Source organism: Buteo buteo, chromosome 3 (assembly GCF_964188355.1).
Source record: "Buteo buteo chromosome 3, bButBut1.hap1.1, whole genome shotgun sequence".
In the NCBI taxonomy this organism is placed as follows: Eukaryota; Metazoa; Chordata; class Aves; order Accipitriformes; family Accipitridae; genus Buteo; species Buteo buteo.
The window spans coordinates 10778252-10792191 of NC_134173.1; positions in this window are offsets into that span (position 1 = coordinate 10778252).

Here is a 13940-nt window from a genome sequence, read left to right on the forward strand (position 1 = left end):
AGGTTTTCCAGCCTAATATAATAATTACTTGCTAATAATAATTACCACCTGTGTGCTAATAATCCTGTAGGATAGCTTTAACAATCGGTTGGTCTGAAAGGTGCTGTTAAAGCCAGGCACCCTGTTTACACAAGGGACTCTACCCGGCAGCGCTGCAGAGCTCCCTGGCCACGTGGCCGTCGGATGCGTCCTGCCCAGTCCTGCAGATGGGAAGATGGGATGTCAGAGCCTTCATCCCCCACCAACAGCAGAAATTGGCTGCTGGAGCGGGCTGGACCAGACTCGGAGGCAGCCAGCTATTCCCAGCTCTGCAGTGGCTTCACGGTTCCAAACCATCGAAATTAAATGTCGGTCTGACTGAGTTGCTTACACCAGAAATGCTAAATTACAGCGTAAAACAAACCTCCAGAAGACTTGGATTGCTCAGAGGGTAATTTTACTGTGTCTCTGGCATCCTGAGTGTGCTTCCATTATGGTTGTCCCAATAAGACATCCCTGTTGGTTTTTGTTTGATTGAAGAGTACATGCAACCTCAGAATAAAATAAATATGCACATGTGTAGATACTATACAGAAATTCTGGCATTTAATCTGTGCACATGTATTAATATATTTGCATATACACAGCCACTATATGTAGCAATGTGTGACTGATGTAAGTTGCCCCCAGAAATTTGGGGTTGTCTAATTCAAGTTACAACCGAATCTTGGATTCCTGCCCGTGAAGCCCTGTCGCACGCCCCAGGTGTCACTGGCACTAATGCCTCCTTGGTACGCAGAGTACCGAGCACACTTCAAAAGTCAGAGGCAGGTGCTCTCAGTCCAAACTGTACCCACTGGAAAGCGTTCCTGAGCCAGGAAAGTCTGGCAAACCTGCAGGTTGTGGCTCTGTCCTCATACAGACGTAAGCAGAAGTATTAACCTGTTTTAGCAAACCAGGCTAAATAAGATAGATAAGAAACCAGGAAAAATTCTGGAATGCATAATTTGTTTTGATGTCGGGGTAGGAGTAAAGCATATCTTGTTACTGCTAACCATCAACCTTTAAGAGCCTCTGTCCTGACTTCACATACGCTTCTAGACTACATATTAGGAGCTCACTTACAGTGATGCTCAAGTGTCTTCTGTAAAATATTTGCTCCAAGTTTGATCAGTTGTGAGCACCTGGAAAGTGTTAACATGGCATTTGTAGCATTAACCGAACACTCTACCCCCAGTCCAGAAAAGAGCTTAAAGCTCGTGCCACTGAGCTATCTTTTTATCTCTGGCCAGTAAGATAAAAAGATTTTTTACTTCTGTTGTGCCAAACAGCAGCTGAGCAGCCTCCGAGCTGGGGACACAGCACTAACGCTGCTGCCGTGCCCGGTTCCTTCCCCACCACCTGCAGCCCCCACGAGTCCCCTGTGCATCTCCCTTCCCTGCCGGGTAAGGGTCGTTTGGGAGCACCCTGGAAAAGAGCTTTGTGGAGAGTGGGGAAAGCAGGTGAAATGCCTGGATAAGCCTTGCTAATTCTGCATGACCTCTTCTGCTGGTTTAACGCTGGCTCCCAGTGTTCATACAAGGTGGGATGAGAGCAGTGAAAGCCTCATGGTTAAGAGCCAATTCCTCACCCGCTGTAATTACCTGAACTAGTCTCCTGGCTTTCACTGCTCCTTCATCTCCAGTTATGAAAAAAGCAGCCCCTCGCTACGGCTGCTCAGCGTAGCTGCTGTAAATGCAGCTTTATTATCCTTCAGCATCATTTATAAATTGGAAAAAAAAGAACCGAATTGCCTGTTCTCAAAGGAGAAAAGCACAGAATAAAATGAAGAGGGATGTGAAGGCACCAGTTGCCTCCTGGAAAATGAAGCTGCGAATGGCATGGGGGGGGTCCTGCACCAGCGGGAGACTGGCATGTTGGCTTAAAATGAAAGGAAGAGCTCGGCTTGGCACAGGCTCGGCACTGCAGGATGCCACCCCTGTGCTACTGCTGGATCCACCCGGGAGGCTTCGGCCACATGCTGTTGGATGGAGGCACAGGTGGCAGCTTGTGCTGTAGTCAAAATCATACAAACATCACCCCTGGCTTTGCTGTGTTGGATAGAAATCTTCCTAGGCCGCTTTTAGCAAGCAAGTGCATAGCTTGTGAAATCAAGGTTAAGACAAGCTTAAGCTGATACTTAAAAAGTGTTATCAGCCATATCCTCCTTGGAAAAAGCTGCACTCTGAGGGAGGTGGCTCTAGCTGACCCAATGCAGCACGATAATGCTATTTTTCTGTATTCAAAGAGAAACCCAGAAAAAATCCTTGCAAAGCTACTAAATGCTCTATGAGCCCACAGGCCAGCATAGAAGCCTGACTATGGCCCATGGTGATTTAAATATACCGCATTTAACTGCAATTGCAGATCATAAAGGGATGGTTGTGCAGCCCACTGCAGGTACAGCAATATATTCCAGCAAGGAACAAATGCCCCAAAATCTGCCCCCCCCCCCTCAAGCCTGGGCACTGTGGGCATATGTTCTTCAGGTGGCATTTTCAGCACATCTCCCTCTGTGTTGCTCCATGTGTTCACCTTTGCAAAACCTCTAATTTGTGCGTGAAATGGCCATTTCCTTGAGTGCCGTAAGGCAATCGCATCTAATTTTCTAATTTGTAGTTTCAAATGCTTGTTCACACAAGGAGTCATGTCTGCGGGCAAGGGGGCCCAACCATGCAAGCAGAGACCGCTACGCATCTGGACTGTGGCATTTAAAGACCACCGGCAAAATAACGAACCTCATGAAAAGGCTTCAAAAAATAACATGACCTTTAAGTGGCAGGATTACCAATAGAAAACTTAAAGGGAAGGAAATGGGGACTCATTTAGTTTGAGTTGATTCTCAAATATAATGTAGTTCATTTAAATTTAATTTCATTTAATGTTAATTTTAATTAGCAACATCTGTTGCAGAGATCCACAGGACCAATTTAACCCGTGAACTTTGGCTGCTTTTCCTGGCACTCCTTTACATAAATTACAAAATCCCACCACACCGTAATGCTACACATCTAATTGTTCCCCTGGGAAAGAAGCAGGGACAGAATGAGCTATGCGGGACGGACACTGGTTGTGTTGCTTAATGTACAGCTATGAGACATATAGATTCTGTGCTGACAAGAAGGAAACAGCTCCAACATACACAAGACAGAGGCTACTCAGAGCTATAATTCATCTTAATATTGACGCATGCACAGTTTTCTGTAGAAATGAAGAAGTGGAAATACTTCCATAAGTACTGGCTGAAATTTAAAAGAGCTTTGGCCACTGGTCTCAGTTCTTTTCTTGCACGCTTATGACTGGCTGAAGTCTGCTTTTCACACTTGCTCGTGGTAGGTGAATTTTAAGACTGTGAAATAGTACACACTGGAAAATTGCACTGGGGACTCAAATAAGCTAGGCAAAAATGATTTTTCAAAGCCAGATTAGATTTTTCAAAGCTGATGTTATGCACTGTGATGATTTTATATGGATGTAGTACTGCAGTTTACGGGAACGTTAGCAGAATTGAGATCTGGATGCTCTGAGTACCCTTAAAACAACTCTTAAATGAAATGTGCAGCAATTTAAGCTAACCAATCACTAATTTCCCTTTGTTTCAAAAAATTCCCTTTACTGTAATAATACTTCATAAAAATGCATGTACACATGCCTGTTTGTTTAGTGGCTGAGCCTAAAAGCCTCAAACAGGACGATTAAATGGGACCAAGAACAGACGAGTGGTGCAGTTGCACCCATGATGGGCTTCGTAATCTCTGCACCCAAGCACTGCATTTTATAGCGCACTCATTTCTTGAAGGCGGCACCTATGGAAAGCTTACATGACCCTTAAAGGGAAGGCTTTGACATTTAAAAAATTTCCAGTTCTTCGTAGACTGAAATCTAAGCCTGGCAGATTCATGGGCTAAATTAATTCCTTAAGCCCTTTGTCCAATGACAAAACTTATCTGAATCAGAAAATGGAAATGTACAGTGTGTTTTACACAGCTGATCAAAGATCCCCCAGAAAGTGTTGAAGCAATCAGAATGAATGATCTGCTCCCATGAATAGGAAAAGTGGATATTTTAATTGCATCAATTATTCACCACCAATTATTTGAGAGAAGTCATTTATGTGCAGGAGATTGAGAAGCATATCTGTGTCTGTTAAAATAAGCTGAGTTTTCTATCATTTTTCTGTGGACACCATTAGCTGTGGTGATGATTCAAATACAGAGATGGAGGAGCCTGCTGAAGTTCGGAGCCGACAGCTACTGCATGGCTCCTGCCCTACCAAAACTCAAAAGAAGTTAACAGTATGGTAGGAAACTGCTGCTTACTGAGCTGGCCTTTAAAATAAAGAAAAATAGACAATCTCCTGAAGAAGATGACCATGTACTGTACTTTAGCATACTAATATGTTATTATCTGGCAGAAGATAACACACACACACACGCAGGGGATGCTAACACAAGGCATTTCTTTTTGTTATTCTTCCAGGAAATTACAAAACACCTTTGTCCCCAACTAATCCATCACTCTCTTCACATCCATTTCTACCCCAACACAACATGATTTGGGGCACTTCTGCTTTCCTGTGTTTTTGCCAAATAGTTCTTTGCTGCTGAGGAAGAGCGGTGCCCACCCGGTTAATGGGAAGGGAGCTCATCCCTCCTCGGTGCTTGTCCCCCCTGTGGGGACCCTTGGCTCTCTCACCTTGCACAGCCAGGTATTGGGCTCCCCAAAGCCAGGTATAGCACCTGCACTGCTGGTTGGCTTTCAACAACTCAGCAGGGGAGTTTATAGCCCAGCCTATTGCATCTGGAATCATAGAATCATTTCATAGAATCCTTTAGGTTGGAAAAGACCCATGAGATCATCAGGTTTAACCAAACTGTGGTGCCCCTTACAGATACGAGGTTGGACTTCTCCTCAATTGACGTTAATGGGCTTGCATGGGTTGACATGAGGACAGGATTTGACCTGGGAAGTGTCCAACTGTGCAGCCTGAAAGGATGAATGCGAGTGTGGGTAAATCAGCCAGCTTACTCACATCATTGGCGATAGATGAACCTGAGATATTTCTGTGACATCTGGGAACAGTCCCTGCTTGACAGCTGCTGTACCTGGCAGGGATTGTCCACGGCATTTCATATGGAGCACATACGTACAGCATATCCTACTTTTTGAAAAAGCCTGTACAGACCCAGCATCTCTAGAAACAGCAAGATGTCCTCTTCCCAAGCTGTTTTCTGAACCAATCTCTATTTTCTGTGATGCTGCTGTCAGCCAGCTGCGGTTGGCACGAGCAGCAGTTAGCACACATAACCCGTGGCTGAACCCCAAATCCCCCTGAGACGGTAGTTGCCACAGAGTGATTTAAGACTCCTTAAGCAGAGCAGCAAGAGATCAAAAAGCAGAGGAAAGTCTATTTGCAAAGCTGAAGAAAGGCATCATATAGCTAGAACGGGAAGAGCAACAGCTGAGAGGGAACTGGAGGAATTGCCAGGCACAGGCACAGGACTGGTAAAGTGATAACAAAGTCCCAAGAGCAGAGGAGCTGTGAACCTGCAAACACTCTGGGGCTTGTGACTACTTGGACGCAAAGGTGTCAGCCCTGCCAGGTGCCCCTGACCAAGGGATGGCCAACCAACACAGTGGCCCAAATTTATCACTTTAGGAAGATTGCTGTTATCTATTTGATAAGTGTCCTATGCTGAAGTGATACACATTTCTATATGTTTATTATGGCATTAGAGCCGAATTTTTTTTTTTTTTTTTGATGAAAAGCTACAGTTGAACTCGATGATCTTAAAGGTCTTTTCCAATCTAAATGAGTCCATGCTTCTATGATTCTATCATGAAGTGGCAAAAATCAGCATCAACAAATAGGCCCATTGTGAATGAATTTTTGTTGCATTTTTTATGGAAAAAATGATTTGCAGGAAAAAGCTTGAAGTTCACGAGAGCATAAAAATCACTCCATTGGTGTAAGCCGTCCCCTCCTTTGGGACGGCTATGGTGCTGAGCCATCAGTTGTGCACTGCTGGTGCTCCTCGGTAAGGTACTTGATAGAAGATGTATTAGGGAAAAGCTGTGTGGCAGATGCCAGGGACTTTTGGCTCTTCAGCTACCTGCTCCCACTGTGGCCACAGCATCTCTCCAGGCAGCCCTGGGGGGGGCTCCATGCTTGGCATGGAGCATTTTGCATTTTGCATTTTGCAGCTTCCTTTCCAAATTCTTTCCAGCTGAGAGGCAAAGTCCTCACCGCTCTTGGGGCACTTTGCCTGGGTTGCTTTGAAATGCCAGAGGTACAAGGAATTTTCTCAGCTCCTCTGCTGCAGCCCCTCACACACAGCTTTTGAGGGTCTCGTGGTCAAGAACAGCTTCAGCAATGTGGTTTCCTCTGCTGGAGCCCAAGCAGTGTCCGCCCCTGCCTCTAAAAACCCAGCAGGATCATGAGGACTCTTAAAAACTAGGAGTGTAACCAACAAATTCTATATTTAAGGTTGCAGCAGAGGACACCCCCCAGCACCAGCAACCTCACAGGCAGTGGAAAGAAGTTGAGAGGAAAGCCTCAGGCATCCCTCAGAGCTGTGCTTGTGCCATCCCTTACACCCCTCTCCGTGTTGGACCAAAAACCCGTACACCTCCTTGCTTCATTGAGCTTGAGCTCTAATGGGGCCTGCTGAGATTTTAACCAGCACTCCAGCAGCTCTAAGAAGAGACATCACCCAAGTGCAGGGGAAGGAGAGCTGGGCTGCCAGCAGAGTCGACAGAGGTACCTAAAGGTGTGAATTTAGGCAAGGATGCTTTCTTGGTGATGGCATGGCATATATCTCTGCCTTAGACTGGCATGCTGTTACCTTTCCTTTCTTCTTTCCACCTACCAGTCTGGATTTCTGTCTCTCCCAGGGCAATGAATTAAGGAAGAGCAAAGCCTGCAGATGTGGCGGCCAAGAAGCTTCAGACCCAGAAGGCATGATAGAAACAATCCCACAGGTTCCTTTAAAAAGGAAAAGCAAGGCAGAGATGAAGGAGGGCAAGAAGAGAAGGGGAAATGAGAGATTTCAGAGGTTTTAAAGCTAACTGCTTGATCTTTTGTGGCCTGATTCATAACCACGGCATGCCAGGTGTTGGCAGTAGCACCTCTGGATCCCAACAGCCAGAGAGTGGAAATGGTGGCCAAGGCAAAGCATATGCTAAATTTCATAGTCAGCAAGAGGGACGAGGCAGAACATGCACTATAATGTATTGCAACCTGAAAATAACACCTACAAGACACTTTTAAAACTAGGCAATTTCTAGCTCTTAAAAATTAAAACAGCTATCTGAATGTCCTGAATGTCATTAATCGTAAGCCCATAGGATCTTCCATTCTTTAGATGTAGAAAGAAATCCTTGCTGAAAAAATACCAACTCTATTATATGGAGATGGTTAAAGAAATTCTAGAATGAGTCTCTAAATGCCATCCTGTCATTGTATCAATCAAACTTAAGGTCCTTGTAATATGGCGTGCTTATTAGCATTTTATGCCTTATGATAAAAGTTGAAGTATCTATTGATTTTCTACATAGCCCAAACCCAAGCAGATCATTCTCAGCTTAATAACCAGGAAACATCCCGGACTCATGCCCGTGCTCCTGTGCACATTTACTCATCAGGAAGGAGGAAACAGTTGCCTTTGACGATCTCATTAATTAGGTCTTAGGCAAACAATCAAGTTATTGTGGTGCCTTGGCAAGCGCCACGTGTCATCTGAGCCGTCGCGTGCGTGCTCGCCGCTTGCAGGAAGAACTGAAAAAATGGATTGGCCTGAGCTTCACGTGCGTTCATGGGTTTCCCAACGATCCGGTGAGCGTGTCTGAAGCGGTTGCTCTTCCCCTAAGCTGTGGCAAGCAGCTGCCCTCGCTCCGGCTGCCAGATGAAGCAAGGCTCCCCTAAACCACAGGTGCTATCATCCTCCAGGCTCTGCTGCCCGGCTCCCGCCTGGATCTTCATCCCAAAACAAGATTTTTCCAGGCACATCCTGCTGGCACGGAAAGCCCTGGCAGTCTGTTGTCTCCTGATTTTTATGTGCTGGAGAAATGAACCCGTTTCCTAAGGATTAACAATGTTAAATAAAAACTGTTTGGCCACACCATCAACGTTAGAGGCATGTTAGCCAAAGTGACAGATGACAACAATCTGTTCAAACAGCCACCCAAACGGGAATTCTGGGTGCATCTCTCTTCTCCATCTTTGTCTCTATGAGGTGCTGGGAGGGATGTCTTACACGAGACTTCGCAGGGAATCAGAAGATGAGGACATGTTCTCCTTAGCTCCAACGACCACAAGAAACCCCTTGACAACTGAGTTACAGCCCTTTATTCGTATAAAGCAGACACCGGCCTAGTAACGGCTTCTCTCAGATCTAGAGGTGTTCGACTGTGGTGTCAGCTTGAAAGAGCCTTGATGCTGCCGCTTTTTAGCACTGGCAGTCCTTAATTTAGAAACCCCCAGGTTTAAAAGCTTTAAAATGCATCTGGTAGTGGAGCCGTGGCCACGTCTCTGTCCTCCCTGAGCTGGTCCGGCTCCGCCAGAGCCAAGGGGACTCAGCTGGGGATGGAGGACTAGGCCTCGTGCAACTTCTGCCTGCCCAGCACCATTAAAACCCTTCTCCCACCTCACAGAGAAATGGGGGAAGGACGATTTCTTCAGACCCCATCAGCAGTGGAGACCTATTTCTCTCTTTACACTCCGGCATTGATTATTTTACAAAGCAGAACTGTGAAGAGTTGGTACAAACCTTACTGTACAGGGATATGGTCTGCAGCTGCATTTAAAATTAATTTAGGGCTTAGATTCCTTGTGTTCCCCCATAACGCCTGGAGGTCCTTCCCTGGGCTTTGTAACCAGGGTCTGGTGAGGGAGGACCTCAAAGAGGCAACCAGGTTCACCCCAAAGCGCAGCCCATGCAGTCCCTCAAGTCACCAACACCTCTAGCTCTCCTTTATTTGGGAACATGGTGGCCATTATTGTAAACATACCCCTCAAAAGTACACTTCCAAACCAAAGTGTCTGGCTTTCAACATGCGGTTATGTGCTCTCCTCATCCATAACAGAAACCTTCCCCCAGTAAGACCAAGCATGTCGAAATCATTTGAGCCTCACAGCCGTGATGCCAGGCAGAGCAGGGACCCCAAACCAGGTGTCTTTGAGCCTGGGGCAGATGCCTGTTCTCCAGACGCGTTGCCTAATAACAGTAGCTCTAGTGGGCTGTGATGACTCCATCACATCCTATCGAATTCATTTTTTCCTGAAACAGCTAATCTAAAGAGATGCCAGAAATGCAGCCTGAGCATTTGTCTGCACCGTGCGTGCCGTCGCGCCAGCTGTTTTTCCTGGGCAGAGACATCCGCTCCAGTTCACCCATCACCTCTGCAAAGTTTCCAGCACAGCAGCAGGGCAGGGAAAAGCTTTTTTTTTTTTTTTTGGAGAACAGCAAATGGGAAGGAACAAACCCAAGAGGAAGGGCAATGCCTGAAGCTGGCGTAAAGGCTGAGTGTGGGGCAGGTGGGCAGCGGATGCGTCACCATGGGATGAACGCGTGAAAATCAGTGCTGCCCAGCTAAGTGAGAGAGGGCAGGGAAGTGGTTCTACCTCTGGGACCCAGTGGGAGCTCCCTGTAGATGCCTCTTGGCATTAGGCAAATGGTTCCCTTATTTTCTCTCATAATGGTTGAAACTGGCACTCTTTTCTCCCCCTTCTCCCATGTGCAAATGTTGCTTAAAATGAGACACAATTCTCCACGGAATTACTGAAAATACAGGTGCCACGAAATGAGAGCTTTTCATTAGCAGTCAGTGTAGCCCTCATACAAAAATGACTTTCACAATTACTTTACCCCATGTAATTACACAGCAAAGCCCCATTTAACATCCACTACATAACAGCAACTTTCTGTTTCAAATCAGATTAATGTAAGAGTTACCCAGCCATTTTAAGAGATAATAGCTGTAATTAAGGTGTTTCTCATGATGGGTTCCTATTATATTGTGGCAGATGATTCTCTGATAGTCTTGTTGGCTGCATTAGTCACAACTGTTTTCATTAATATTGACACTATTCTCTTGCCACACAAACAGAAAAGCAGATTAATCAAAATATTGTGCTGGTTTCCTATGCTCTGAGCCCTTCTTTGGGGCTGATGCTCAACTCAGCTTTCAGTAGGAATAAAAAGCAGTTTCTGTAAGATGTGCAGGCAGCTTCACCCATGTTATTTAAAGCAATATTGTGAGAACAAAGGGAGAGAATTATTTTACTGCAAATCTTAAAATAAAGCACTGGTGAAACTCAAATGTTACGATTTCTAAACAACTCATCTGGTTCCAGTTTGGGTGTCAGTGATGTGAGACTGCTGGAGTGTATTCAGACTGGGGAATGAAGTGAGAGCATGTGCATTTGGGTTCATTATTATGGGGAAAAAATTGCACAGACCAGGGGACAAGATGGCACGTGAGCAATTTGGCTTTGTGAGGCTGGCTCAGGAAATTGGGGGTCTCCAGTGGCAGATCTCCATGGTGATGGTGCAGGATAAGCAAGCAGCTTGTTGAGGTCCAAAATGATGGGAGAAAAGATTGTGTCTTTGTAACGTCATTTCCAGTGAAACCAATGAAGATAAATGAGGGATGGATTTGAGTTAAAAAGCCCCATAAATGTTCATTTTTCATGGGTATTGATTCTACACAGTCAACTGAAACTGTCAGAGGCAGCATCTCCTGAATAAAGTTATCATGACAAGTCATCCAGAAAAAAAACTATGTCAAGTGCCAAAAATGAGAAAGACCAAGACGAGCAGGGAGCATGATGGGAGTGCAGGGCATAATCTCCAATAACTCACAGTGAAAAGGGAGGTAAAGGAACAGCTTTGCTTCAAGTAATTTCACACATTGATTTCCAGATCCAGCAGTTTGCCAGTTAAACAAGGAAAGGAAGAAACCAACATTAAAATGACACATTTGGGAGCACTGTGATTATTGACCACTACACGCGGGGTAGCTAAATGTCTTTCGAAAATATACCTGTTAAATATGATGATATAAGTCAGTTAAATTTGATTTCAGTAAATTTGCATATTGTGAAGAAATAGGAAACTGTGAATCCCTTAATCCCAGTTTTCTTGAGAAAAAACATGATAATACCAAGGGAAAATATCTTGGCAAAAATTTTCATTCACTTTCTGCATTCAAATTCTAGTTACCAAGATGCAGGCTCCTAAATATTGTGATATCCACAAAATTTTGTTGGCGGAGGATGCACTGATCGGACAGCCCCAAGCCTTCCTTGTGTACCTTCAACATATTTACAGTGCAGAAGGCATCATGGTGTGTAAATGCTTTTGCTTTTGTAGGCACTAAGTTTTCATATAATTAATGGAAAACAGGTATTTTCACGTAACCATTCAAATGTGTATAATCCACACTGCACATAAAAGTACCCTTCAAATTTGCAAAATGGCAAATAGCTATGTTTTATCAAAATGTATTGCATTGCCTATCTATATATCTAGCAGCTTAAAGGGATGAAATCACCAGAGCCTGACACCAAAGGGCCTTACAGATCATTCATTATTGAAGTGAAAATAATAATTAAAAAAAAAAATCTCTGGAAGCAAGGAACGCATCTTCTCTACGGGAAGTCTCAAAATGCCTATCTCCTGCAATAACATTGACTTTTAGAGGCTAGAGGGTTATAAGAGCATGGCTCGTTAATAATTGCCTTGCTGACCTTTGTAACATGGACTCAAATCCCACTGCATCTCCTGACATTTGGTGTTGCTTATAGAGGACCTGCGGCTCACTTGGGCTGGAGTCCCACTGGGATATGGCTCTCCCTTATGGTCCCCACAAGCAAGGCAGCATGCATGATTGTTTTCCTGCTCTCTAGTTTCTGCCCTGGACACAAAAAATATCCTCATGGGAATGCAAAACTAAGTCTTTTAAAATCATAAAAAAACCCTCTTCTGAGTTCTGTATATAAAATTTTAATCTATGACCCCCAATTATTTTTTGCTAATGTTTTGTAAAATGTTCTTGTAAACTCACTTACTGAAGGCTACGCACTTACTTTTTTAAAGCTAATAAAACTATTTGCATGAACTTGCAGAGAGGAAGGCTTCAGCAAACTCAGTATTAAAAAAAAAATATCCCAGAGTTGTACAAAAGAAGCAAAATACATTGTGACACCGACATATCAAATTCATTACTGCTCAGTGTCTGTTGAATAAAAACTATTGTCTGTAGAGGATGTGAAAAGCATAAGGTTTCAATAAAGATGAAGCGTTGTATAACTCTTGAAATGAGAGCTGCGGTTGTATACAGTCTTTAAAAGATTATTTTCATTTTAGGTTAAAAGTTCGTGTATTTTTGGCAAGGCAAGGCAGGATATTCTTGAATTTATACTTTAATAAATGAGAAAAAGTACTACTGATATCAGTAGGATTAAACAGGGGTAAAACAGAATGGACGTGTTTTAACTGAAAAATACAAATAGCATAAAGATCATACATCTATGAGTGGAAATATATTGTAGGGGATGGTGTCCAAAGTAACAGAAACTGTAGTTTAAGAAAATAATAGTAACAATGAGAATGATATAAAGACCGAACAAAGAGAGAGAAACAGAAGAATATACTTAAAGGCATAATTATTTTGGCCCATAAGTCACATCATATTGCAGGTACGATGTAAAGTTGGTTGGTGATGCATTTAGCACTTGTTCTTATCATCAATGTAAATAGAAAATAAGCACATCTCTAAAGTTGTGTATGTTCTTAAGCATTTTACTGACTCACGTCTCCACTTCTATTTGTGTCGACAGAAGGTAATTTCTGATTAATTTTTATAAAACTGAGTATAAAAGGAGTGTTTCATTGTACCATCTTCTGCAAAGAACATAACCAGAAGGACACTTGTAGTGTCAAATCTGGGCCTCTCATCTGTCGGAGACATAAATGCTGAAATGTGCGGGAATTTTGCCAACAACCCTTCCTCCACAGTTTTCTCTTCAGAAATGAAGAAAGGATCATTTGGGCATGATAGTGTAGGTGTGGCACTTTCCAAAAAAAAACAGTCAAAGCCTTTGGAATAGGGAAATACAGGCACAAATGATGCTGTTGCCATTAGGCTCCAGGACCACACTCATGGCCCAGGAGTGATGGGTAGCTTTAAGTTCAATACAGGTTAAAAGTCTTTACTAACTCTTAAAGATTTAAAAAACTAAGCATGTGCTTAAGAGCTTTGCTCTAATTAGGCTTGTGTCCTTCCGGTTTTTCAGCTTATGGAAAACTTGTATACTGTTTCAGTTTGGGTTGGAAGAAAGGCTGATAGGCATCACAAAACCTGGTGCCATTTAATGTGTTTCACATAAAATGGCTACAATGTATGGTCTGCCAGTCTGTGGCAGATGGCTTTCCGTACATAACAGATAAACTCCAATCTTAATGAATTTCTGTAATTGCCATTTTTTATTTCTGCACATATACACTGTCATCCATCCACTATTTTAAAAGCACAAACAAAGCGCGATGCTCACCAAAGGACTGACTTCACACGTAGGGCGACCATCAGAAACACCTAGCAGCTGCACTCCGACAGCACCAACACAGCATTTTTAAGGAGATGCTTGTCCCTATCCTAGGGGGTGGGCAGGGAAGCATTTTGTGGGGAGCAGGAGAATAAAAGCAACCCTTTTTCTGAGCAGCTGGTGTGCTCGTGGACAGAGACATTGCTAAGGGGACCCACAAGCAGCGGCAGCAAGCGAACACCACAAAGGGACTGGTGGAGCGGGGATGCTCTCCGTGCGAATCCCAATCTGACATGTCTTTGTGCAGCCACTCTCCAGCCCACTTGCACGGACACACTTCTATGAGGAGCAGCAAGCAAATCTCACAAGGGAAACA